Source organism: Salvelinus sp. IW2-2015, linkage group LG17, assembly GCF_002910315.2.
Source record: "Salvelinus sp. IW2-2015 linkage group LG17, ASM291031v2, whole genome shotgun sequence".
Taxonomy (NCBI): Eukaryota; Metazoa; Chordata; class Actinopteri; order Salmoniformes; family Salmonidae; genus Salvelinus; species Salvelinus sp. IW2-2015.
This window is the reverse complement of record NC_036857.1, coordinates 32678892-32705670: the sequence shown is the minus strand read 5'-3', so window position 1 is coordinate 32705670 and position 26779 is coordinate 32678892. Positions and strand designations below refer to the sequence as shown.

Here is a 26779-nt window from a genome sequence, read left to right as displayed (position 1 = left end):
TTGAGGTCAGGGCTTTGTGATGGCCACTCCAATACCTTGACTTGTTGTCCTTCAGCCATTTTGCCACAACTTTGGAAGTATGCTTGGGGTCATTGTCCATTTGGAGACCCATTTGCGACCAAGCTTTAACTTCCAGACTGATTCTTGAGATGTTGCTTCAATATATCCACATAATGTCCTTTCCTCATGATGCCATCTATTTTGTTGAAGTGCACCAGTCCCTCCTGCAGCAAAGCACCCTCACAACAAAATGCTGCCACACCCGTGCTTCACGGCTGGTATGGTTTCTTCGGCTTGCAAGCTCCCTTTTCCTCCCCAACATAACGATCGTCACTATGTCCAAACAGTTTCTATTTTTGTTTCATCAGACCAGAGGACATTTCTCCAAAAAGTACGATCTTTGTCCCATGTGCAGTTGCAAACTGTAGTCTGGCTTTTTGATGGCAATTTTAGAGCAGTGGCTTCTTCCTTGCTGAACGGCCTTTCAGGTTATGTCAATATAGGACTCGTTTTACTGTGGATATAGATACTTTTGTACCTGTTCCTCCAGCACTGCACAAGGTACTTTGCTGTTGTTCTGGGATTGATTTGCACTTTTCACACCAAAGTACGTTAATCTCTAGGAGACAGAAAGCATCTCCTGAGCGGTATGACAGCTGCGTGGTCCCATGGTGTTTATACTTGCATACTATTGTTTGTACAGATGAATGTGGTACCTTCAGGCGTTTGGAAAATGCTCCCAAGGATGAATCAAATCAAATAAAATAAAATATTTTATTTGTCACATACACATGGTTAGCAGATTTTAATGCGAGTGTAGCGAAATGCTTGTGCTTCTAGTTCCGACAATGCAGTAATAACCAACAAGTAATCTAACCTAACAATTCCACACTACTACCTTATACACACAAGTGTAAAGGGATAAAGAATATGTACATAAAGATATATGAATGAGTGATGGTACAGAACGGCATAGGCAAGATGCAGTAGATGGTATAGAGTACAGTATATACATATAGATTCTGTAATCAGACTTGTGGAGGTCTACAATTTTTTTTCTGAGGTCTTGGCTGATTTCTTTTGATTTTCCCATGATGTCAAGCAAAGAGGCACTGGGTTTGAAGGTAGGCCTTGAAATACATCCACAGGTACACCTCCAGTTGCCTCAATGATGTCAATCAGAAGCTTCTAAAGCCATGACATCATTTTCTGGAATTTTCCAAGCTGTTTAAAGGCACAGTCAACTTAGTGTATGTAAACTTCTGACCCACTGGAATTGTGATACAGTGAATTATAAGTGAAAAATCTGTCTGTAAACAATTGTTGGAAAAATTTATTGTGTCATGCACAAAGTAGATGTCCTAACCGACTTGCCAAAACTATAGTTTGTTAACAAGAAATTTGAGGAGTGATTGAAAAACAAGTTTTAATGACTCCAACCTAAGTGTATGTAAACTTCCGACTTCAACTGTATGTCTGCACATATCTGTCGGTTTCCAGAGTAGGCCCAATGTGGTTTACGGGGACTTGAGGTTTGGTCTCTAATGGGCCACAGAGAATGAAACAGGGAAAGAGGAGGCATCAGAGCCAGGAGGATGGAGGAGGAGTGAAGCTGCCAGGAGGAGTGGACCTGCTCTCTATAACCAAAGGTGGGCATGAAGAGGTGAATCCAGGTGGTGAAATGGTGGAACCAGTATGCTGCGTTTCGACCTGAAGGTCTTCGTCAGGCTGAAGCCAAGTTCATATCTGCTCTCAGTCTTGCCAAAGGGGCCTCCAGGCTGGGTTTGGACCCCCTCTGGACAGCGGAGAGAACATTTTTAGTTGTACAGGTAATTTCCTGTAATTCTAKCAATTTTGCCATGGGGTAGAGAGAAATGTTTTAGTTTTACATCTAATTTTCAATAATTCTACACATGCTGCCATGACTTATGCCATGTTAATGATATCTGAGTGAGAGTGACTTASAAAATCAATGGGGCCCCCCTAGAGGTCAGGGCCCCTGGGTATTCTCGAAAACCAGACCTTAGGCAACCGGAGCATTTGAAAAAAGTAAGAGGCAATGCAGATGTCTAGAGAGAATAGCCCCTGGGCACGTGACCTGTAAGCAAGGTCGGTATTCTGCCATGATTACTACAAGTTTAGATTGCTGGCTAGACTAATTTACCAATCGAAAAATTGTTAGCTGACATGGCTAATTGAGTGACTCTCAGTGACTGACATAAGAAGAGAAAAACTCCTGACGCACAACCACATTTCAATATTGCACCTAGTGTAATCTACTATTCAACAGTAAGTTGAGACCCTGACTGAGTTCCTTATTTATTTATTTTTGGTCGGCGGCCCCCTAGCGGCCAGGTACCCTAGGCAACCGCCTATGTCGCTTATGCCTGGGGCCGGCCCTGAGCCAGCTTCTTTACCAAAGGGAGAGCAATAGCAGGACAACAAGAGAAACCTAGCACACAAGTTGTTCACACCAACCAGCATCAGTTTCCTGAACTATAAGGACTATAAACTATAACCCAGCAGCTACACAGCAAATGTACTGTATGTCTGTCTGATTATGTCTTGTGATATCCTGTGATATGTTGAAGTGATGTGTSTGCCAGATTCCCTATGGGACAACATTTTTCTTGCGTCCTTCCTTCCTTCCTTTCCTCCTTCCTTCCTTTATACATTCATTGTACCACAGACTACTGGGACACACTACAGAAATAAAGGCTTTTCTAACTATGGCTTTTGTAAACACAAACCGAAGAAGTGCCTGAAAAGGAATCTACATTGTATTTGTGTTTTTTATGGATCCCCATTAGCTGCTGTAATCATGACTAGTTTGATGCATGCATTAAAAAAAATATATATATATATTACTTGTTTGTTATTATGCTATGTTTTTGTATTTATGTTTTGATGGTCTGTTTTAAACCTCCCCAGTGACTATGGATGTGAAATAGCTTCCTAGTTACGTTTAAATGAATAAATATATAAACACATGAATAATGATGAACATATTATGATGATTATGGTTATTATTATTATTATTGTCACGTTATTGTTGTTGGCGACAATGAATTCGCTATGAAAAGTTAATGAAGTATTGAATATGGGGACTAGTTATGGGATGTTCTGTTGTCTGACCGTGGTGCATGGATTTGCCTTCAACGTGCTCCGTCTGGCATTGGAAGTAGTTCCGGTGGTTTTGCAAGAGAACTGAGTCGGAGCCGGGAGACCCGGCGGGATTCTGTTGTTGGAGAAGCAAATGCGAATAGCCGGGTGAAGAAGTCTTCAAATCAAGGGACGCAACTGACCACAGAACCGGTCAATATGACACGAGTATCGCATGGGGCATGCAACTTAAGTGACAGCCCTAGAAGGTGAAGTAGCTCCGTCCTCGGAGGAAATGTTCAAGTGCAGCACTGGAACAGCTGAACCTCTCAAATTTGAACCGGTTAATAACCATCCACCGGGGTAAGTAAAGCGAATTTGGTAATGTCGTAACGTTAGGCCTAATAAGGCCTGGAGAAAATATCTCACATAGGCAAAGAAATGTACTTGAGCTCCGGGTTTGCGCTGTGMACAGGCCCTGACAGGTTCTCTCTCCCTGTCATCATACAATGCAGATAGACAGCCCATGTTATTTGAGGATATTAACTTCAAGTTTGCAATATCCTATACCTTTTTTTCAGGGTGATCCTCGGTCGTGATGCTCAGATTGATTCTGCTGTTTAATTGCCTTGCAAGTAGTAAAATGACTTTTACATTGAATTTCGATTGGTCGAAATTGAAACGGATGCTCAAACATTCTGACATGTAACGTTATGCATCCATACATGCGTTATAAGTTKTACTTTTTAGACCCGCGTGAACTTTTGAAGCGATGACAGTTGTGAAATGTCAAAGTAGACTACTGGGGCTGCCTCTCAGTAACTGGTAAATTACAGAACAAAAATCTAGTGCAATTTTAGTGACGTAAGTAGCATTATTGTATTACGATGTTGTCACTTCCCACCTATGTGTCAGTTTAATGGATGTAATGTTGTTTGCTAAAACACTAAAATTCAGCAAATAGTTACAATATTTATATTTCGAAATGGTCCGTTGCAAAGTTTCCACTGATTTTATCTTGTCGAAGACAGGTAATTTTCTTGCTACAATTTAGCCGTGTACGAACTAATATATTATTTAGTCATTTTTATTGAAAGCGTCAAACTAAGTGCATGTCAAAAGGAAGGTACCGGAAGTACAAGAATGATGGCTATTCACTGGCAGCCTACTCATGTCCATGACAAATAACATCTGTAGCCTACAGTATATTGGCATGTTTTTGTTTGAATAATGACCATGGCTTTTATGTCTGCCTATGAATACAGACAGAACCTACTACATTAAGATTTTTTGCATTATGCTATATCTTCAGACGTCCATTTGTTCTATGGGCCTTGTATCTTTTATCAATTTTTGGTGTTAACGCCTGTATTCAAGTCTCATAAAATCAGGTTTGCCATAGAGGAGTTGGGAATGACTCCTTTCACAATACTGCAGTTTAGGTGTACTGGAAAAATTGAATGTTTAATCTTACCAGACCATTAAGTGAGAGGGTGAAAGAGAATTTTTATAAAGAGAGAACACTGGTTCCTTATTTGGACAAGTCCCTTACTCCTATCAAGATCAGAGTTGTCTGAACATATTTTTCTCCACATTTTGTGTTGAGTTTTACGTGCAGTCTTAAATGGTGTTGATTGAAGGTAATTTGGCATTTTAATTGTAGAACAGCTGCCACACACTCTCGGCTAATTGCCATGTAGACATTCTCAATAGATCACTCATAGACCATTAAGTGCCTCATTAAGATATATTATGCAGATTCCCATTAAACGTGATAAAAAGGAACCCTCCTAATGTTTTTTGATTTGTATTTTAATCTCTGAGGTCAATATAATTACGGTCATTGTCAGCAAATGCATCACTAATAAATTAGGGATTCAGCATCAACTCACTTAGGAATTGAAATTGGAGGTTCCGTTTGGTTGCTAGGTGTTGGGAAATTGTGCCATATTTTCATGAATATTGTTTATTATTTACTCTCCATAATGCCATCGATGCTGTAGAGATTCACGAGGCTCGAACTCAGGTAGCCATGACCAAAGGCAGCGACTGTTACCACTGCTCCAAGAAAGCTAGTTCCATTGGGTGAGAGGTTTGGTCTTATTAACAGCCACCCACTGGAGAGCTTGTCCCTCATGTGTACATGCATCTCCGATAGCCAAACCAGGTCATCCTCATTCCAACACTATTGTAGGGATTTTGGGGGGGGGGGGAGTGTTGCTTCTCCTTGTACCTATGAACACAACATAGCACAGACAATACCTATGACCACACACAATAATTCACTCATAATTCACTCCCCCTTCCCTCATGTATTGATGCTTTAATCTACAGTGGCAAGAAAAGGTATGTGAACCCTTTGGAATTACCTAGATTTCTGCATAAATTGGTCATCAAATGTGATCTGATCTTCATCTAAGTCACAACAATAGACAAACATAGTGTGCTTAAACTAATAACACACATTATTGTATCTTTCTTGTCTATATTGAATACATCATTTAAACATTCAGTGTAGGTTGGAAAAAGTATGTGAACCCTTGGATTTAATAACTGGTTGACCCTCCTTTGGCAGCAATAACATCAAACAAAATGTTTTCTGTAGTTGCGGATCAGACCTGCACAACGGTCAGGAGGAATTTTGGACCATTCCTCTTTACATTCTCCTGCAAAATGTCTTGATAAACTTGGTAAATCATTTCCCTGTCTATGATAGCAAGCTGTCCAGGCCCTGAGGCAGCCCCAAACCATGATGCTCCCTTCACCATACTTTACAGTTGGGATGAGGTTTTGATGTTGGTGTGCTGTGCCATTTTTTCTCCACACATAGTGTTGCGTGTTCCTTCCAAACAACAGTTTGGGACGCCTGGCTCATTGCGAACTAATTTGCCAGAGTTTTACGTAATTATGACATAACATTGAAGGTTGTGCAATGTAACAGGATTATTTAGACTTATGGATGCCACCCGTTAGATAAAATACGGAACGGTTCTGTATTTCACTGAAAGAATAAACGTTATAATTAAGTCTATGATTTGATAGAGCAGTCTGACTGAGCGATGGTAGGCACCAGCAGGCTCGTAAGCATTAATTCAAACAGCACTTTCGTGCGTTTTGCCAGCAGCTCTTCGCAATGCTTCAAGCATTGCGCTGTTTATGTCTTCAAGCCTATCAACTCCCGAGCTTAGGCTGGTGTAACCGGTGTGAAATGGCTAGCTAGTTAGCGGGGTGCGCGCTAATAGTCAAATGTCACTCGCTCTGAGACTTGGAGTAGTTGTTCCCCTTGCTCTGCATGGGTAACGCTGCTTCGAGGGTGGCTGTTGTCGATGTGTTCCTGGTTCGAGCCCAGGTAGCGGCGAGGAGAGGGATGGAAGCTATACTGTTACACTGGCAATACTAAAGTTCCTATAAGAACATCCAATAGTCAAAGGTATATGAAATACAAATCGTATAGAGAGAAATAGTCCTATAATTCCTATAATAACTACAACCTAAAACTTCTTACCTGGGAATATTGAAGACTCATGTTAAAAGGAACCACCAGCTTTCATATGTTCTCATGTTCTGAGCAAGGAACTTAATTAAACGTTAGCTTTCTTACATGGCACATATTGCACTTTTACTTTCTTCTCCAACACTTTGTTTTTGCATTATTTAAATCAAATTGAACATGTTTCATTTTTTATTTGATTCTAAATTTACTTTATTGATGTCTTACATTAAGTTAAAATAAGTGTTCATTCAGTATTGTTGTAATTGTCATTATTACAAAAAAACAGCCGATTTAATCGGTATCAGCTTTTTTGGGTCCTCTAATAATCAGTATCGGTATCAGCGTTGTAAAATCATAATCGGTCGACCTCTAGTCCAGAGAACAGGCCTAGTTGTAACGCTCATTCCTTCAACGGTAAATGCGTATCCGACCATCACCCCTGGTGAGACACAACCGCGACCCGTCAGTGAAGAGCACTTTTTGCCAGTCTTGTCTGGTCCAGCGACGGTGGGATTGTGCCCAAAGGCGACATTGTTGCTGGTGATGTCTGGTGAGGACCTCAGTCCAGTCTCTCTCAGCCTATTGTGGACTGAGCACTGATGGAGGGATTGTGCGTTCCTGGTGTAACTCGGCAGTTGTTGTTGCCATCCTGTACCTGTCCCACAGGTGTGATGTTCGGATGTACCGATCCTGTGCAGGTGTTGTTACACGTGGTCTGCCACTGCGAGGACGATCAGCTGTCCTTCCTGTCTCCCTGTAGCGCTCTCTTAGGCGTCACACAGTACGGACATTGCAATTTATTGCTCTGGCCACATCTGCAGTCCTCATGCCTCCTTGCAGCATGCCTAAGGCACATTCACGCAGATGAGCAGGGACCCTGGGCATCTTTCTTTTGGTGTTTTTCAGAGTAGGTAGAAAGGCCTCTTTAGTGTCCTAAGTTTTCACAACTGTGACCTTAATTGCCTACCGTCTGTAAGCTGTTAGTGTGTTAACGACCGTTCCACAGGTGCATGTTCATTAATTGTTTATGGTTCATTGAACAAGCATGGGAAACAGTGTTTAAACCCTTTACTATGAAGATCTGTGAAGTTATTTGGCTTTTTACTAATTATCTTTGAAAGACAGGGTCCTGAAAAAGGGATGTATTATTTTTTTGCTGAGTGTGTGTAATAAATAAATGTGTATATATATGTCAAGTTTACATACACTTAGGTAGGAGTCATTAACTCGTTTTTTTTCAATCACTCCACAAATTTCTTGTTAACAAACTATTGTTTTGGCAAGTCGGCTAGGACATCTACTTTATGCATGACACAAGTATTTTTTCCAACAATTGTTTACAGACTGATTATTTCACTTAATTCACAGTATCACAATTCCAGTGGGTCAGAAGTTTACATACACTAAGTTGACTGTGCCTTTTAAACAGCTTGGAAAATTCCAGAAAATGATGTCATGGCTTTAGAAGCTTCTGCTAGGCTAATTGACAATTTGAGTCAATTGGAGGTGTACCTGTGGATGTATTTCAAGGCCTACCTTCAGTGCCTCTTTGCTTGACATCATGGGAAAATCAAAAGAAATCCACCAAGACCTCACACAAAACATTGTAGACCTCCACAAGTCTGGTTCATCCTTGGGAGCAATTTCCAAACGCCTGTAGGTACCATATTCATCTGTACAAACAATAGTAAGCAAGTATAAACACCATGGGACCATGCAGCCGTCATACCGCTCAGGATGGAGACATGTTCTGTCTCCTAGAGACGAACATACTTCGGTGCGAAAAGTGCAAATCAATCCCAGAACAACAGCGAAGGACCTTGTGAAGATGCTGGAGGAAACAGGTACAAAAGTATCTATATCCACAGTAAAATGATTCCTATATTGACATAACCTGAAATGCCGCTCAGCAAGGAAGAAGCCACTGCTCCGAAACCGCCATAAAAAAGCCAGACTACGGTTTGCAACTGCACATGGGGACAAAGATTGTACTTTTTGGAGAAATGTCCTCTGGTCTGATGAAATAGAACTGTTTGGCCATAATGACCATCGTTATGTTTGGAGGGAAAAGGAGAGGCTTGCAAGCCGAAAAACACCATCCCAACCGTGAAGCACCGGGGTGGCAGCATTGTGTTATGGGGGTGCTTTGCTGCAGGAGGGACTGGTGCACTTCACAAAATAGATGGCATCTTGAGGGAGGAAAATTGTGGATATATTGAGGCAACATCTCAAGACATCAGTCAGGAAGTTTAAGTTTGGTTGTAAATGGGTCTTCCAAATGGACAATGACCCCAAGCATACTTCCAAAGTTGTTGCAAAATGGCTTAAGGACAACAAACTCAAGGTATTGGGAGTGGCCATCACAAAGCCCTGACCTCAATCCCATAGAAAATTTGTGGCCAGAACTTAAAAAGCGTGTGTGAGCAAGGAGTCCTACAAACCTGACTTGGTTACACCAGCTCTGTCAGGAGGAATGGGCCAAAATTCACACAACTTATTGTGGGAAGCTTTTGGAAGGCTACCTGAAATGTTTGACTCAAGTTAAACAATTTAAAGGCAATGCTACCAAATACTAATTGAGTGTATGTGTTTGTAAACTTCTGACCTACTGGGAATGTGATGAAAGAAGTAAAAGCTGAAATAATGATCTTTGCTATTATTCTGAAATTTCACATTCTTAAAATAAAATGGTGATCCTAACTGACCTAAGACAGGGAATTTTTACTAGGATTAAATGTCAGGTATAATGAAAAACTGAGTAAATGTATTTTGCTAAGGTGTAATTAAACTTCCGACTTTACTTTATACAACGGGTTGCCAACATACTCAAATAATGATTGACATATTTTCATTAAACATTGTATTTTGATTTCATTCATTCTATTTAATCCTTCCACAAGATATAGTCATGACACATCTAAGGTTGCTACCCACACCGGCTGGTTGTTCGTTCTATCGGTTCGGTTGACAGACATTTATTTGGATACATCCATAACAATGAGCTAATGATCTGCGATTTTGCCTGTCATAAAAAAATGTCCTCTCTTGTCAGGACACTGTTGTTCAGAAGATCTAGCCAACAACACAGCTAACGCAATAACTTCAAACTGAAGCTGGAAAGACTAGCTGCATTTTGTTTAGTTTGACCTGTTTTTTGACCTGGCTGATGAGACCGTGGATTGCGCAGTGAGATGGAACAGAGTAAATAGGCATTTCAACAACATAGCTTTAGCCGGTGGTAACTTGTGGAATAGACACCAGCTGGAATGTGGTTTTAACCAATCAGCATCCAGGATTAGAACCACCCGTTGCATAACATATAACATAATTTGATAACCTCTTTGGTCAAAGAGTAATGCTGTAACATTACTGACTATTATTTTCATAGGAGTGTAGATGTCTGTAAATTGTGCATTTAAATTACAGCTCCAAATCAGACGACATGTCTCTGAAATTGTGCAATAGTCTCTCCAGTGACATTCATCCAAGGGAATATTCCCACCTTTGCATACCAATTTGATCATTTGGAAATCCAGTCCTTTGCCCCGAAAGCATTATTAATGCCCCCTTGTTAAAGTGATTATTCAAATGATCTGCCATTAGGTGGAGTAATGTGCATTTAAGTCTCCATTCTGCTTGGGCTATTCCCAACATGTAACTAACTTTTATATTGGATGTTTTCACAGTAAATGTATACCTACTGTGCTGTATTTTCTTTTTCAGAATATAGCCTATTTTGTTGGACAGACTGCGAAGAGAGACAGGAAAGGGAGGAGGAGAGATGGTGTGCTAGAAGGGCATAGGCTGGATTTGAACCCACACCAGCACTGGCATATACAGTGGGGAGAACAAGTATTTTATACACTGCCGATTTTGCAGGTTTTCCTACTTACAAAGCATGTAGAGGTCTGTCATTTTTTATCATAGGTACACTTAAACTGTGAGAGACGGAATCTAGAAAATCACATTGTATGATTTTTAAGTAATTAATTTGCATTTTATTGCATGACATAAGTATTTGATCACCTACCAACCAGTAAGAATTCCGGCTCTCACAGACCTGTTAGTTTTTCTTTAAGAAGCCCTCCTGTTCTCCACTCATTACCTGTATTAACTGCACCTGTTTGAACTCGTTACCTGTATAAAAGACACCTGTCCACACACTCAATCATACAGACTCCAACCTCTCCACAATGGCCAAAACAGCTTGGTGAGAAGGCAACAACTGTTGGCACAATTATTAGAAAATGGAAGAAGTTCAAGATGACGGTCAATCACCCTCGGTCTGGGGCTCCATGCAAGATCTCACCTCGTGGGGCATCAATGATCATGAGGAATGTGAGGGATCAGCCCAGAACTACACGGCAGGACCTGGTCAATGACCTGAAGAGAGCTGGGACCACAGTCTCAAAGAAAACCATTAGTAACACACTACGCCGTCATGGATTAAAATCCTGCAGCGCACGCAAGGTCCCCCTGCTCAAGCCAGCGCATGTCCAGGCCCGTCTGAAGTTTGCCAATGACCATCTGGATGATCCAGAGGAGGAATGGGAGAAGGTCATGTGGTCTGATGAGACAAAAATAGAGCTTTTTGGTCTAAACTCCACTCGCCGTGTTTGGAGGAAGAAGAAGGATGAGTACAACCCCAAGAACACCATCCCAACCGTGAAGCATGGAGGTGGAAACATCATTCTTTGGGGATTCTTTTCTGCAAAGGGGACAGGACGACTGCACCGTATTGAGGGGAGGATGGATGGGGCCATGTATCGCGAGATCTTGACCAACAACCTCCTTCCCTCAGTAAGAGCATTGAAGATGGGTCGTGGCTGGGTCTTCCAGCATGACAACGACCCGAAACACACAGCCAGGGCAACTAAGGAGTGGCTCCGTAAGAAGCATCTCAAGGTCCTGGAGTGGCCTAGCCAGTCTCCAGACCTGAACCCAATAGAAAATCTTTGGAGGGAGCCGAAAGTCCGTATTGCCCAGCGACAGCCCCGAAACCTGAAGGATCTGGAGAAGGTCTGTATGGAGGAGTGGGCCAAAATCCCTGCTGCAGTGTGTGCAAACCTGGTCAAGAACTACAGGAAACGTATGATCTCTGTAATTGCAAACTAAGGTTTCTGTACCAAATATTAAGTTCTGCTTTTCTGATGTATCAAATACTTATGTCATGCAATAAAATGCAAATTAATTACTTAAAAATCATACAATGTGATTTTCTGGATTTTTGTTTTTGATTCATTCTCTCACAGTTGAAGTGTACCTATGATAAAAATTACAGACCTCTACATGCTTTGTAAGTAGGAAAACCTGCAAAATCGTCAGTGTATCAAATACTTGTTCTCCCCACTGTATGTGTGTTCCTGAAGGCAGTGGCAGTAACCGTTACACCACCCCAGGCCACTAGTGTGCTGCACCTTTTAAATGCATTCTACCTCTTGTGCTTCACGATGAAGAGGAAATTATATTACTGACAGCGTGTACCTTGTGTTATTGCCCAGGTACTTCTAGATTAATCTGAACATCCATTCTGTGAACCTGGGCTGTGTACTCTGATTGTGGTCCGGGCCCTCAAACTGTTGCACATCACCCGAATTGATGAGATTTTCAGACCTTTCTAATTTCCGTTGAATAGTGTGTTCTGTCATTTCAAAGCTAGGGAAAGACGTCAGAGTGGGACTCATTACATTGAAAGGGTGGCAGTAGTTAACATTAGACACGCATGAGTTTTTACTCGCCAATGTAACACAGTGTGGTCAAAGACTTAGTAGCGTAGTTGTAGTCACGATCTGGTTACATTACCTATAAGTACACATAGTTACGTTTTTGGGTTATTAAATATTTATTAACTTATTTTTATTATTTCCAGATATCTTCTAAACTACCCACTATGCACAATTTCTCAAGGTCATATGGAGGACCTACTCTGTGCTACCGAGTTTGTATGCTAGCACGGTAGCTGGCTAAAGTTAGCCATTAGCCATGCTAGCATGTAATTACATTCCAGATCCAAGTGGTGGTGAATTACAATCCACCAATCACGAGGAAGTGTGATGTAAACAAAGAGCAGGCTCTAGTGCTTTCTTGCCGTGGGTTAAAAATGAAATCGAAAATCATACCTGCTTGCTAATTGTGTAGTACCTCTTTGGTTCTTATTTTTGTTTTGTTAACATTTCGGCATGTTCTCTGTGAAGTAGTCTGGTAATTTTATTTTGCCTTGGCTTAGTGCAAGCTGACTGACATCTGGAATCTATCTATTTTGGATTTTGACCTGGTGAAGCGCCCGCCTCCCCCTTGCTTTGGTAGCTAACTCGGCCGCGACTCTTTTAAAGGTTTTACCATCGATGGGCCCCAACCATCAATCTCTAAAGTGTCTGCTCTCTCCTTTGCTTATAATCTGCGGTTATGTTTCGGTTGTGTTCTAGCTGGTCTTCAGTAGTTGGGCTCCAGCTTTCTGAGAGTAACCGTGGAGCTTGGCTGGCTAGGCTAATAGCTAGTTGGCTAAATAGCTAACGTTAGCTGGCTGGCTAGCTTGCTGGTTAAGATAACATTATTTCGTAACTGGTGAGATGGCGTAATGTATTTGGAAAACATTGGTTTACTGTTGATAGCAACTGGCTGACTCAATAAATCAACTTGCAAGGTTTCTAGCCAACTAGCCTGCTAATGTTATCCCTAGTAGCCGTCTAACGTTAAAATATTTTCTTGTAATTTGGCTGAAAAATGTAAATTAAATTAAAAAGAAACCAGTGCAAACAATTTGGTTTAATTTAAAGTTAAACATTTGGAGTTTACATTATAGGGAATAGGCTGGCTTGCCGGGTCCTCCAAATTGCATCACGCCCCGGATTTATTTTTCTTTCCAAGTTGACTTCAGCATTCTTTGAAATTCTGATCAGTTTTATTTAATAACTTGTAACAGTTTTTAATTGAGGTGTAACTTTGCATTGGGACTTTTGATGTGTGTACTAATGCAAATCCATATGCTACATGTGATTTACGTTTATGCTACCTACCCTTTTAAGTGTCTCGTATAGAACTGGTTTGGCAGAACTGAACTGGCATTTGCAAACTTCTTATTCCTGCCAACTATCTTAGTGAGAAGAACACAAAGCTCCACTTCTGAACATTGTGTAAAACCTTGGGTTGACACAGTAGTGTATTGCATTGTACTGGTTATGTTTTTAATGAGTAACAATTGTCAGCCTATTTGCATGTGAAACAATGTTATTATAAATAACCATAAAAAAGCTGTGATACTTCTAAAACATGTAAATTTCTCCCCATTTTAAAGTGCAACAAAACCAAAGCCGTTCCTTCAAGTGAATGCCTCTAGGTTTTGGGGGTTGTTCCATTATTAATGCTATGCAGAAGCCAAACTTTTAGGTTGGCGCAGTTGGGCGCTTTAATCTATTTTTGCTGTAAATCAATGCATTTTTAAAGAGGACAACTGAACATGGGTGGATGTGGGAATGCAGTTGATTTCTCGGTGATGCAGTGCTGTAACCTTTACTGTGCTGAGCCCGAGTTCACAAACAGCATCCTTCCCTCTCCTGGGACCTCTCGTAGGGGGAGTGTGCCCAAATGCTGCACTCCCATATTTTATTTATGGAAAAATACACCTTTTTAACTTTGCTGTTCTCAGGATTTTTTCTGCTTGTCGATGGGTTGCAACCTCTTCTCTCCTGTAAGCCGTTTTTAGGTGTTACTGTGTATCTGTGTAGGCTAGATATTTGATTCTAAGTTCTCGAGGGCCACAGTGTGTTGGCAGTTCATTAGCTATTGGTTGAGATCTGAAAAGCAGTGCTGGGGTGAATCATTTCCATTTTCTCCTGTTGATCTGGGATGTGAATTGATAACATTTCATGAATAATTTGTATTTTATTTTCCCTGAAATAAAAATGTATTTCACTTATTTAACCTCTCTAGGGTACGTGGGACGGTAGCGTCCCACCTTGTCAACAGCCAGTGACACTGCAGGGCGCCAAATTCAAAACAACAGAAATCCCATAATTAAAATTCCTCAAACATACATGTATTTTACACCATTTTAAAGATACACTTCTTGTAAATCCAGCCACAGTGTCCGATTTCAAAAAGGCTTTATGATGAAAGCAAACCAAACGATTATGTTAGGTGAGTGCCTATTCACAGAATAACACAGCCATTTTTCCAGCCAAAGAGAGGAGTCACAAAAAGCAGAAATATAGATAAAATTAATCACTAACCTTTGATCTTCATCAGATGACACTCATAGGACTTCATGTTACACAATACATGTATGTTTTGTTCGGTAAAGTTCATATTTATATCCAAAAATCTGAGTTTACATTGGCGCGTTAGGTTCAGTAGTTCCAAAACATCTGGTGATTTTGCAGAGAGCCACACGCTGTGTCAGATTTTCAAAAAAGCTTTACGGAAAAATCAAACCATGCAATAATCTGAGGTCTGCGCTCAGAGCCCAATCAAGACACAAAAGGATATCCGCCATGTTGTGCGGTCAACAGAAGTCAGAAATAACATTATAAACATTCACTTACCTTTGATATTCATCAGAATGCACTCCCAGGAATCCCAGTTCCACAATAAATGTTTGTTTTGTTCGATAATGTCCATTTATGTCCAAATTCCTCCTTGTTGTTCTAGCGTTCAGTACACTTTCCAAACTCACGGCGCGCGTGCAAGTTCAGCGGAAAGTACGGATGAATAGTTAGTTATATTACAGTCCGTAGAAACATGACAAACGAAGTATTGAATCAATCTTTAGGATGTTTTTAACATAATTCTTCAATAATGTTCCAACCTGAGAATTATTTTGTCTTCAGAAGTGCGATGGAACAGAGCTCTCTATCACATGAACGCGCATGGTCAGCGCATGTTCAGCTCATGGTAGACCTTACTCAATCCCCTCTCATTCGGCCCCACTTCACAGTAGAAGCATCAGACAAGGCTCTAAAGACTGTTGACATCTAGTGGAAGCCTTAGGAAGTGCAACATGACCAATATCCCACTGTATCTTCAATAGGGAATGAGTTGAAAAATGACCAACCTCAGATTTCCCACTTCCTGGTTGGATTTCTTTCTCAGGTTTTTGCCTGCCATATGAGTTCTGTTATACACAGACATCATTCAGTGTTTTCTATCCAAACCTACTAATAATATGCATATTCTAGCTTTCATGGCTGAGCAGGCAGTTTACTCTGGGCACGCTTTTCATCCGGATGTGAAAATACTGCCCCCTACCCCAAAGAAGTTAATCAATTTGAAATTATTAAATCAGTGTGGATTCAACCATAATCTCAGAACCCAAAACCAAATCTTGCACTAGCTAGCTGTCTACTTAATTTAACTGTGTGCGAGTGTTTAAAATCTGAATACACTTGGCCTGAAATAAAGGGCGTGGTCAAACATCAAATTGACCACAGGCCCTTTTCTTAGGATGAATTTACAGTCAGCCCTGCTGAACTCAGTAGCCTACTTATGGCCCCATCCTTCCATGGGATGTTTATTTATTCCAAACCATGCACAAATTGTCCATTGATCAATGTATGATTCAAATCGAGTTAGGGCGCATGCATCTCAAGTCAGGATTCGACCCAAAGAGGACACCTACATTTAAATTTTAGTCATTTAAGTAGACGCTCTTATCCAGAGCGACTTACAGTAGAATGCATACATTTGAATTTTTTTTCGTAACTAGTGAAGTATCAAACAGTAATTACAGTCAAGGGGCTTAACTCAATTTTATTGAAAGATGAGCAAGAACCTTCAAATGACGACATCGGCTTTGGCATCGAGGTGGAAAGTAATTACAATGTTGTTTTTGGCTTTTTGGACCCTTTGCTCCCTCTTTTCAATGCCCATTACTCCCAGACATGACAGTTCTGGACACGCCGACAGGCTCCTTTAGAGACATTAGGTTACCAACACAACGCAGTCCTCCCCGGGAAACCCCCTCAGCTCATCAAACTCTGGGAGGAGGGTGTATTTTGTCATAACTTCCAATACTTTGTTTTCTTCTGAAAATATTTACTCTTGCCCTCCACTCCATTAAAATGCTGAAGTGTAAAGCTGCTCTGTCAAAGCCTGGCGATCAGTGGGTGGCTGTTAGCAATCCATTCAGCAGAGGGAGTGCATACCAGCCACACAAGTCTAATCGGTGAATACATTCAATCACACAGAGACCCAAACTCTTTTTAAGGGACTATGTGCCCACTTATGAAAGCCTCATACCCTTTTCACATGGGTGTGCAACTTTAAATATGTTTTCAGTTTCAATCAAAATGTTTGCTCATTATATTTTATTGGTCATGTTTTTTAAATGTAGGCTAATAGTTGCTAATAAATGTAAAACTGCTCTATTGCTCACTATTCTCTCTTGAAGGTACTCCCTCTTCCCTCCCGTATGGCAGGTGTGATTTTAGCAACAAAAAAATGTGGGGTAAAGAATAGCATATTTCAGGATTTATCTAAACTCGTTCACCAATATATGCACAACTTGTATTCAGTTTCAGGCAAATTATGAAATAATGAGCATCAGGATAATAAGGATTTATAGGAAACCATGCAATTACCAAACTCCTGCTAATCTAATCCTCTTTGGGATCACCCCCTTTCTCTCTGCCCTGAGTGTTATAATTATACTTTAGTGTCATGCATAGGCAGTGGCTGCTAGACTGGCAATATATATATTTTTTTTTTCAAGGAACATAAGTTAAAGCATGGTCTTAAGATGTAAGTCCTGTGATTATATTGGTTTCGTTGCTGTGTGACTAGGGCTGGGCAATATATCAAATTAGAATGAATGTTTTTGCGCGGTATTCGAAATGCATGTATCGCAAGAAATCAAGCTTTTTGTTATTTTTCATTTTTATGAGCGTTTTGTCCCCTTGTTTTCATGTTGCATTTTTGGTCTCGTCTCCTTCACTCCTCTGTGCTGTGTGCAGCTTCCCATTTTACACCCGCAATCTGTATATAATGACGAGATGCACTTCTCCGCCCTAACAATGAGATGTTGTACAAAAGGAAGGCAGGCAGGCGATAAGCTTAGGTCCATAATAAGCCCATAGAAACGTAATGGCCTTATTTTGGACAGATTTTAGCAGCATTTTAGCCAAACACTGTTATACTAGCTGTCTAGTCTGTTTTATAAATGTGCAATAAGCATAAACACAATTTTATATAAGGAATTGTCATTCTGAGAAGTAAGGTAAGCCACTTGATTTCAATATCTGAACAAGTGGACTGGCTAACATGCTTTTCAAACAGTTGGAGACAGAAGTGTGTGTTCGTAACAATTCAACTCTTCAACGTTGTTCGCTAGCAAATAGATCCAAGTTGGCTAAACGTGAAATCACGGCCGGCCTGCTCATTAGGCAGGATTAGGAGGCCCCCTATGGCGGCAGATTGACGAGGGCGGCATTTTCTGAGCTAGACTGACCAAGACGCACCTCCAACAACACATAAAACCTAACATAATTCTGCCCAAAAACAATTACCATTTCTGTCAACCTGTGGCATATTGGCTTTTTAGGTGAGCTCTGATGGCACCCTATGATAAGCAGTGCCCACTTTGTCAAAGGCAGGACTCAATATTTATCTTGTCCATTCCCAGCACGTCTCTCTAGGGTGCTGTTGAAGAGACGCGGCGCTCCACGTTCCATCCCCAAAATTATTGCATATAGTAGAAAGTGTATGCAGCCTTCTTTGTAGCCTACAGACTGGAGATGTAAAAAGTTTGTCATCATGAAGGTTTTTCTGATCAAATAGCCTAAAGGGCCTCCCGGGTGGTGCAGTGGTCTAGGGCACTGCATCGCAGCGCTAGCTGTGCCACCAGAGACTCTGTGTTCGCGCCCAGGCTCTGTCGCAGCCGGCCGCGACCGGGAGGTCCGTGGGGCGACGCACAATTGGCCTAGCGTCGTCCGGGTTAGGGAGGGTTTGGCCGGTAGGGATATCCTTGTCTCATCGCGCACCAGCGACTTCTGTGACGGGCCGGGCGCAGTGCGCGCTAACCAAGGTAGCCAGGTGCACGGTGTTTCCTCTGACACATTGGTGCGGCTGGCTTCCGGGTTGGAGGCGCGCTGTGTTAAGAAGCAGTGCGGCTTGGTTGGGTTCTGTTTCGGAGGACGCATGGCTTTCGACCTTCGTCTCTCCCGAGCCCGTACGGGAGATGTAGCGATGAGACAAGATAGTAATTACTAACAATTGGATACTACGAAATTGGGGAGAAAAGGAGGTGAAAAAAAATAAAAAAAATTGCCAAACCTAAATGGGAACCAATCAAATAAATAAAATGCGCTGACCWTGCGCGTTCATGTGAGAGAGAGCTCGGTTCCATCGCACTTCTGAAGACAATGGAATTCTCCGGTTGGAACATTATTGAAGAATTATGTTAAAAACATCCTAAAGATTGATTCAATACTTCATTTGTCATGTTTCTACGGACTGTAATATAACTCACTTTTCGTCCGTACTTTCCGCTGGACTTGCCCGCGTGTCGTGAGTTTAGAAAGTGTACTGAACGCTAGAACAACGAGGAATTTGGACAGTGGACATGCATAACAGTTGTATCTTTTAGCAATGTTTATTATGAGTATTCCTGTAAATTGATGTGGCTCTCAGCAAAATCAAAGGATGTTTTGGATCTTCTGAACGTAACGCGCCAATGTAAACTCAGATATTTGGATATAAATATTAACTTTACCGAACAAAACATACATGTATTGTGTAACATGAAGTCCTATGAGTGTCATCTGATGAAGATCATCAAAGGTTTGTGATTTAATTTTATCTATATTTCTGCTTTTTGTGAATCCTCTCTTTGGCTGGAAAAATGGCTGTTATTCTGTGAATAGGCACTTACCTAACATAATCGTTTGGTTTGCTTTCGTCGTAAAGCCTTTTTGAAATCGGACACTGTGGCTGGATTTACAACAAGTGTTTCTTTAAAATGGTGTAAAATACATGTATGTTTGAGGAATTTTAATTATGGGATTTCTGTTGTTTTGAATTTGGCGCCCTGCAGTTTCACTGGCTGTTGAAGTGGGACGCTACCGTCTCACGTACCCTAGAGAGGTTAAACAGCCTGGAGGTGTGTTGGGTTATTGTCCTGTTGAAAAGCAAATGATAGTCCCACTAAGCGACAACCAGACGGGATGGCGTATCGCTGCAGAATGCTGTGGTAGCCATTCTGTTAAGTGTGCCTTGAATTTTAAATAAATCACTGACAGTGTCACCTGCAAAGCACCCCCACACCATCACAACCCCTCCTCCAGTCTTCAGTGGGAACCACACATTTGGAGATCATCCGTTGACCTACTCAGCATCTCACAAAGACACGGCGGTTGGAACCAGAAATCTCACATTTTGGACGCATCAGAACAAAGGACAGATTTCCATCTGTCTAATGTCCATAGCTAGTGTTTCTTGGCCCAAGCCAGTCCCTTCTTCTTATTGGTGTCCTTTAGTAGTAGTTTCTTTGCAGGAATTTGACCATGAAGGCCTGATTCACACAGTCTCATCTGAACAGCTGATGTTGAGATGTTTCTGTTACTTGAACTCTGAAGCATTTATTTGGGCTACAATTTCTGAGGTGCAGTTAACTCAAATTAACTTATCCTCTGCAGCAGAGGTAACTCTGGGCCTTCCATTCCTGTGGCGGTCCTCGTGAGAGCCAGTTTCATCATAGCGCTTCATGCTTTTTGTGACTGCACTTAACTGACTGCACTGCATTAAGAAGGAAAGAAATTCCACAAATGAACTTTTAAGAAGGCAATGGAATTGTATTCCAGGTGACTACCTCATGAAGCTGGTTGAGAGAATACCAAGAGTGTGCAAAGCTGTCAAGGCTACTTTTAAACAAACCAAAATATATATTTGAGATTCTTCACACTTTTTTTTCTGGATTCTTGCACAGTCTCATTGAATATCTTGATCGCTTTTCTAGCCTCTCTGGATTAACCTAATTATGACAAGTGTACCATATTACGTATTGGATCGTTAGTGTTTACACTACCGTGTAATTTTCCAATAATATGGGCGGCTGGTGAAGTAGACATACTTGGTATTCACATTTCAAAAAATATAAATGAATTTACCACAATTAATTTCTATAGAAAGTTAGCAAAAATAGATAAGATTCTGCAACCATGGAGAGGTAAATACCTGTATATTTATGGAAAATAACTGATTAACTCTTTGGTTCTATCACCGTTTACTTACTTACTAATGGCACTGCCTACTCCAGATGACTCGTTTTTTTTTTATATCATATGAGCAAAAAATATTTCATTTCATTTGTAATGCTAAGCCAGACAAAATTAAACGTGCCTATTTATAGAATGAATATGAGTTTGCGGTGCTAAAATTAAATATTAAAGCTTTAAACCTCTCACTAAAAGCTTCACTCATACATAAATTATACTTAAACCCCAAATGGTTCTCCAGTAGATTATTAAGAAAGGCTAATCCTTTGTTAAAAAATTGCCTTTTTGCCTTTATACAGATTACAACTGCTCATTTCCGACTAATAAAGTATCACCCTTTCTTAAACAAGCCAAACAAAGCTGGTTACAATTTCAGTTTTATCCTCCAGAAAAGAGAGAACAAATATTATGGTTAAATTCAAATATACTGATTAATAAACAAACATTTTATGGATTTTTGTTTTTTACAAATTGGATTATATTTGTTAATGATATTATTAATAGAAACTGAGGAGTTATGTCACATGCAGTTATCGAAAATATATGGGAATATCTGCTCTATCCAAATTTACAACCAACTGATTGCAGCACTACCACAAAAATGGAGGCAAGTGGAAAAGGGAGAAGGTAGGGAACTTGTTCGCCTGCCATATATTAAAGATAAAAATTGGCTGAAAGGAACTGGCATAAATAGAAAAATATACCAGTTTCATCTGAGGACAAAAATTGACAGCTGCGCCATACAGGTTGCAAAATAAATGGGAGGAGCTTTTCGATGTACCAATTCCATGGCACATGGTTTATGAACTGGTACAAAAAACTACACTTGATTCAACACTTAGAGTTTTTCCATTTAAGTTATTATATACAGTTCTTGCCACCAACAGAATGATAGATAGATATATATATATATATATATATACATACACATACACACATACAGAGTTGGGAGAACAAGTATTTGAAAATGTAAAATTAATTACTTAAAAATCATACAATGTGATTTTCTGGATTTTTGTTTTAGATTCTGTCTCTCACAGTTGAAGTGTACATATGATTACAAATTACAGACCTCTACATGCTTTGTAAGTAGGAAACACTGCCGATTTTGCAGGTTATCAAATACTTGTTCTCCCCACTGTATATGTATGGGCCACACAACAATCTCAGCTCTGTAGATTTTGCTGCGAAGAGACCGAATCAATAGGGACAATACCAGAATAAATGATCTATGTATCTTGTTTCTGGTCACAGGTTCAGGAATGGTAAAAAAATTACAACATGCAATTAAAATGAACCTTACAAATAGCAGTGTTGGGTGATTTGGAAAGATAGTCAGTCAATAAATAATATAATACTCATAGGAAAGGTTTTCATCTTTAGCTCACAATCTGTGGATAATATACGATTTAGAAAGGTTCAAACATTTTGTCTCAGCTCAATTGAAAAATATATGGCACATGGAAACTAAACAAAGCTGGTCTATGGTATAGGTGGGATGGGCTGAGAGTGGCTGAGGGTTGAGATTATAMAGTTGGTTTGCTAATGTATTATTGTTATGTGATTGCTTTATATAAAAGTGTTTTGTATGTAGCAAAAAAGTAACAGGTAAGATACTTGTCTTCTGATGGTGCTTGGTGGAGGGGTGTAAAAAAAAAAAATATATATATATACACACAGACACACAGTGGGGAGAACAAGTATTTGAAAATGTAAAATTAATTACTTAAATCATACAATGTGATTTTCTGGATTTTTGTTTTAGATTCCGTCTCTCACAGTTGAAGTGTACCTATGTATATACACACACACACACACAATTGAAGTTTACATACACTTAGGTTGGAGTCATTAACCGTGGGAAAAAAAGCCCCAGACCGTTATTCCTAATCCACCAAACTTTACAGTTGGCACTATGCATTTGGGCAAGTATGGTTCTTCTGGCATCCGCCAGGGCAGCTCTAGCAGGGCATATTTTTGACGAACAGACTTGTTAGAAAGGTAGCATCCTATGACGGTGCCACATTGAAAGTAACAGCTCTTCAGTAAGGCCATTCTACTGCCAATCTTCGTCTATGGAGATTGCATGGCTGTGTGCTCGATTTTATACACCTGTCAGTAATGAGTGAGGCTGAAAATGGCCAAATCCACTCATGTGTCCACATACTTTTGCACATATATAGTGTATATTCAGTGCATTTGGAGAGTATTCAGACTCCTTGTCTTTTTTGTTACGTTACAGCCTTATTCTAAAATAGAGGGAAAACATTTTATTTAATCCATCTACACACAATACCCCATAATGATATAGTGGGGGGAAAGAAACACAATATAAATAATTATACAGCGCCTTTGCTATGAGACTCGAAATTGAGCTCCGGTGCATCCTGTTTACATTGATCATCATTGAGAAGTTGCTACACTTGATTGGTGTCAACCTGTGGTATATTCAATTGATTGGACATGATTTGTAAAGACACACACCTGTCTATATAAGGTCCCACAGTTGACAGTGCATGTCAGAGCAAAAACAAAGCCACAAGGTCGAAGGAATTGTCCATAGAGCTCCGAGACAGGATTGTGTCAAGGCCCAGATCTGGGGCAGTGTACCAAAACATTTATTCTAGGAATGCACAATATATCGGTGAACATATCGGAATCGGCTGGTATTAGCTAAAAATGAACATTGGTATCGGCCCGATGTCTAGTTTAATGCCAATCTGCAAAACCGATATCAAAGCTGACGTGCACACCTACAGTTGAAGTCAGAAGTTTACATACTTAGGTTGGAGTCATTAACTCGTTTTTCAACCACTCCACAAATGTCTTGTTAAACTATCGTTTTGCCAAGTTCGTTAGGACATCTACTTTGTACATGACAAGTAATTTTTCCAACAATTGTTTACAGACAGATTATTTCACTTATAATTCACTATCACAATTCCAGCAGGTCAGAAGTTTCCATACACTAAGTTGACTGTGCCTTTTAAACAGCTTGGAAAATTCCAGAAAATTGTCATGGCTTTAGAAGCTTCTGATAGGCTAATTGACATAATTTGAGTTAATTGTAGGTGTACCTGTGGATGTATTTCAAGGTCTGCCTTCAAACTCAGTGCTTCTTTGCTTGACATCAGGTGAAAATCTAAAGAAATCAGCCAAGACATCAGAAAAAAAATTGTAGACCTCCACAAGTCTGGTTCATCCTTGGGAGCATTTTCCAAACGTCTGAAGGTACCATGTTCATCTGTACAAACAATAGTACCCAAGTATAAACACCATGGGACCATGCAGCCGTCATACAGCTCAGGAAGGAGACGTGTTCTGTCTCCTAGAAATGAACGTACTTTGGTGCGAAAAGTGCAAATCAATCCCAGAATAACAGCAGAGGACCTTGTGAAGATGCTGGAGGAAACAGGTACAAAGTATATCTATATCCACAGTAAAACGAGTCCTATATCGACATAACCTGAAAGGCCGCTCAGCAAGGAAGATGCCACTGCTCCAAAACCACCATTAAAAAAAAGCCAGACTATGGTTTGCAACTGCACATGGGGACAAAGATTGTTCTTTTTGGAGAAATGTCCTCTGGTCTGATGAAACAAAAATAGAACTGTTTGGCCATAATGACCATCATTATGTTTGGAGGAAAAAGGGGTCGCTTGCAAGCCGAAGAACACCATCCCAACCGTGAAGCACGGGGGTGGCAGCATCATGTTGTGGGGGTGCTTTGCTTCAGGAGGAACTGGTGTACTTCACAAAATAGATGGCTTCATGAGGATGGAAAATTGTGGATATATTGAAGCAACATCTCAAGACATCGGTCTGGAAGTTAAAGCTTGGTCTCAGATGGGTCTTCCAAATGGTCAATGACCCCAAGCATACTTCCAAAGTTGTGGCAAAATGGCTTAAGGACAACAAAGTCGAGGTATTGGAGTGGCCATCACAAAGCCTTGATCTCAATCCCATAGAAAATGTGTGGGTAGAACTAAACAAGGCGTGTGCGAGCAAGGACGCCTACAAACCAGCTCTGTCAGGAGGAATGGGCCAAAATTCACCCAACTTATTGTGGGAAGCTTGTGGAAGGCTACCTGAAATGTTTGACCCAAGTTAAACAATTTAAAGACAATGCTACCAAATACTAATTCAGTGTATGTTAACTTCTGACCCACTGGGAATGTGATGAAAGAAATAAATGCTGAAATAAATGACTACTATTATTCTGACATTTCACTTTCTTAAAATAAAGTGGTGATCTTAACTGACCAAAGACAGGGAGTTTTTACTAGGATTAAATGTCAGGAATTGTGAGAAATTGAGTTTTTAAATGTATTTGGCTAAGGTGTATGTAAACTTCCGACTTCAACTGTATATAACATGACGTAATGATGCCACAGCATTCCTAACTGAGCACACAATGTCTGCTGTGTGGATCAAACAGTCATTTGAAAGAGTAAGAACATGTCAGGGAGACAACTCAAAAGGCGAAATCCGTTAAAGCCAAGATAATGGAATTCATTGCCCTTGACAATCAACCGTTCTCTGTTGTGGGTGATGTTGGCTTTCTCTGACTGGTCAAGCACCGGTACACATTACCAAGTGAGCTATTTTTCAGACGTTGCCTTACCGGAGTTACACAGTAATAACGTCACTGCTGTTAGGTTCAAGACATACATACTATGGAACGCCGTTTGGGTCTTTGCGTGTCAAAAAAGATGCAGTAGCACTGTCAAAGCTGTACAAAAAAAATCCACGAACGTTGTGTTTTCAATACCGCGTTGCTAATAAAGCATAAGTTGTTTGACTGCAACTTCTGGGGTAGCTATCACCAATACAACCAGCCTGAAAACAATGATGACCAGTTGAAACTGCAGTCATTTTCATTATTCTTAGCAAATTATTTAGGAATCCTTGTACGTATTAGCTAGGTTGCAATTTGTTCGCCTATTGAAATTGAACTTCAGTTCATGAAAATAAATAGCTAGCCAGCTACTTATAAGTAGCTAACGTTATAAGCAGTCATCTGGTTAGTGAGGCTCGACTGGACCGGATTATGAGTTGTTAAGCTAGCCACAATAAGGATTAGGTACAATAGTGGACTTCGCGGTTATCCTTCAAAGTAAAAGTATGTCATTGGCAGTCATGCAAATGAATACAAATTGTAGAATTATGCCTTTTTATTTTGAAGGCTAACTGCAAAGTCTACTATTGTGGCTAATCTTTATGGTGGCTAGCTTTACATAGATGGGTCCGACCACAATTAATCAAATAAGAACTGTCTTATAAATGAGGTTTTATTTTAGATGATGACACCTAGCTATATAGTTAGCTAACTAACTATAGCTACTGAAACAGAGTCTCGTTTTTGGGGAAGGACATTGTTTGCATCCATAAGCTAGCTAGCTTTTTTTATGACCAGCACTGTAAGTGCGCGAGACAACTTTACCAGCATCATTAGCATATGTATCTATGAATCGTTGTGACATATGAAATACGAGTGATTGTGTAATAACTAAGGAAAACAAATTATGAACGCATTAAATTATGTGACGTGCAATCATATTCAGCTGCTGATTGGTCAACAAGCTTGGCACTTCAAATTGTATATTTTTTGACACGCAAAGACCRAAATGGCGTTCCATAGAAATCCTGGTTGAGAATAAACGACTGAACAACAAAACAGCACAGCAAGTAAGTGAAATTAATAGGTTTTGATTATGTTTTACTGGTAGTGGGGACATYCGTAAATGACAACAAAATAACTTTTTGGTCAGTGTGGTGTGTGTGTAACCTTTTTATTTAACTAGGCAAGTCAGTTAAGAACAAATTCTTATTTACAATGATGGCCTACCCCGGACGTTGCTGGGCCAATTGTGCGCCGCCCTATGGGACTACCAATCACGGCCGGATGTGTGATACAACCTGGATTCGAACCAGGGACTGTAGTGGCGCCTCTTGCACTGAGATGCAGTGCCTTAGACCA

General features: G+C 40.4%; 1 protein-coding gene across 2 annotated transcripts in view; it reads left to right on the top strand.

Moving 5' to 3' along the window:
* Positions 1-3182: 3182 nt before the first annotated feature.
* LOC111976803 (forkhead box protein J3) overlaps positions 3183-26779 on the top strand; it is an 88449-nt gene continuing 64852 nt past the window's right edge. Inside the window, exon 1 of one of the 2 annotated variants that reach the window (XM_070448104.1) lies at positions 3183-3465. The gene's annotated coding sequence lies outside the window, so the exon portion shown is untranslated. The remainder of the gene's footprint in view (positions 3466-26779) is intronic. The other variant, XM_024005945.2, reaches the window with a different exon arrangement.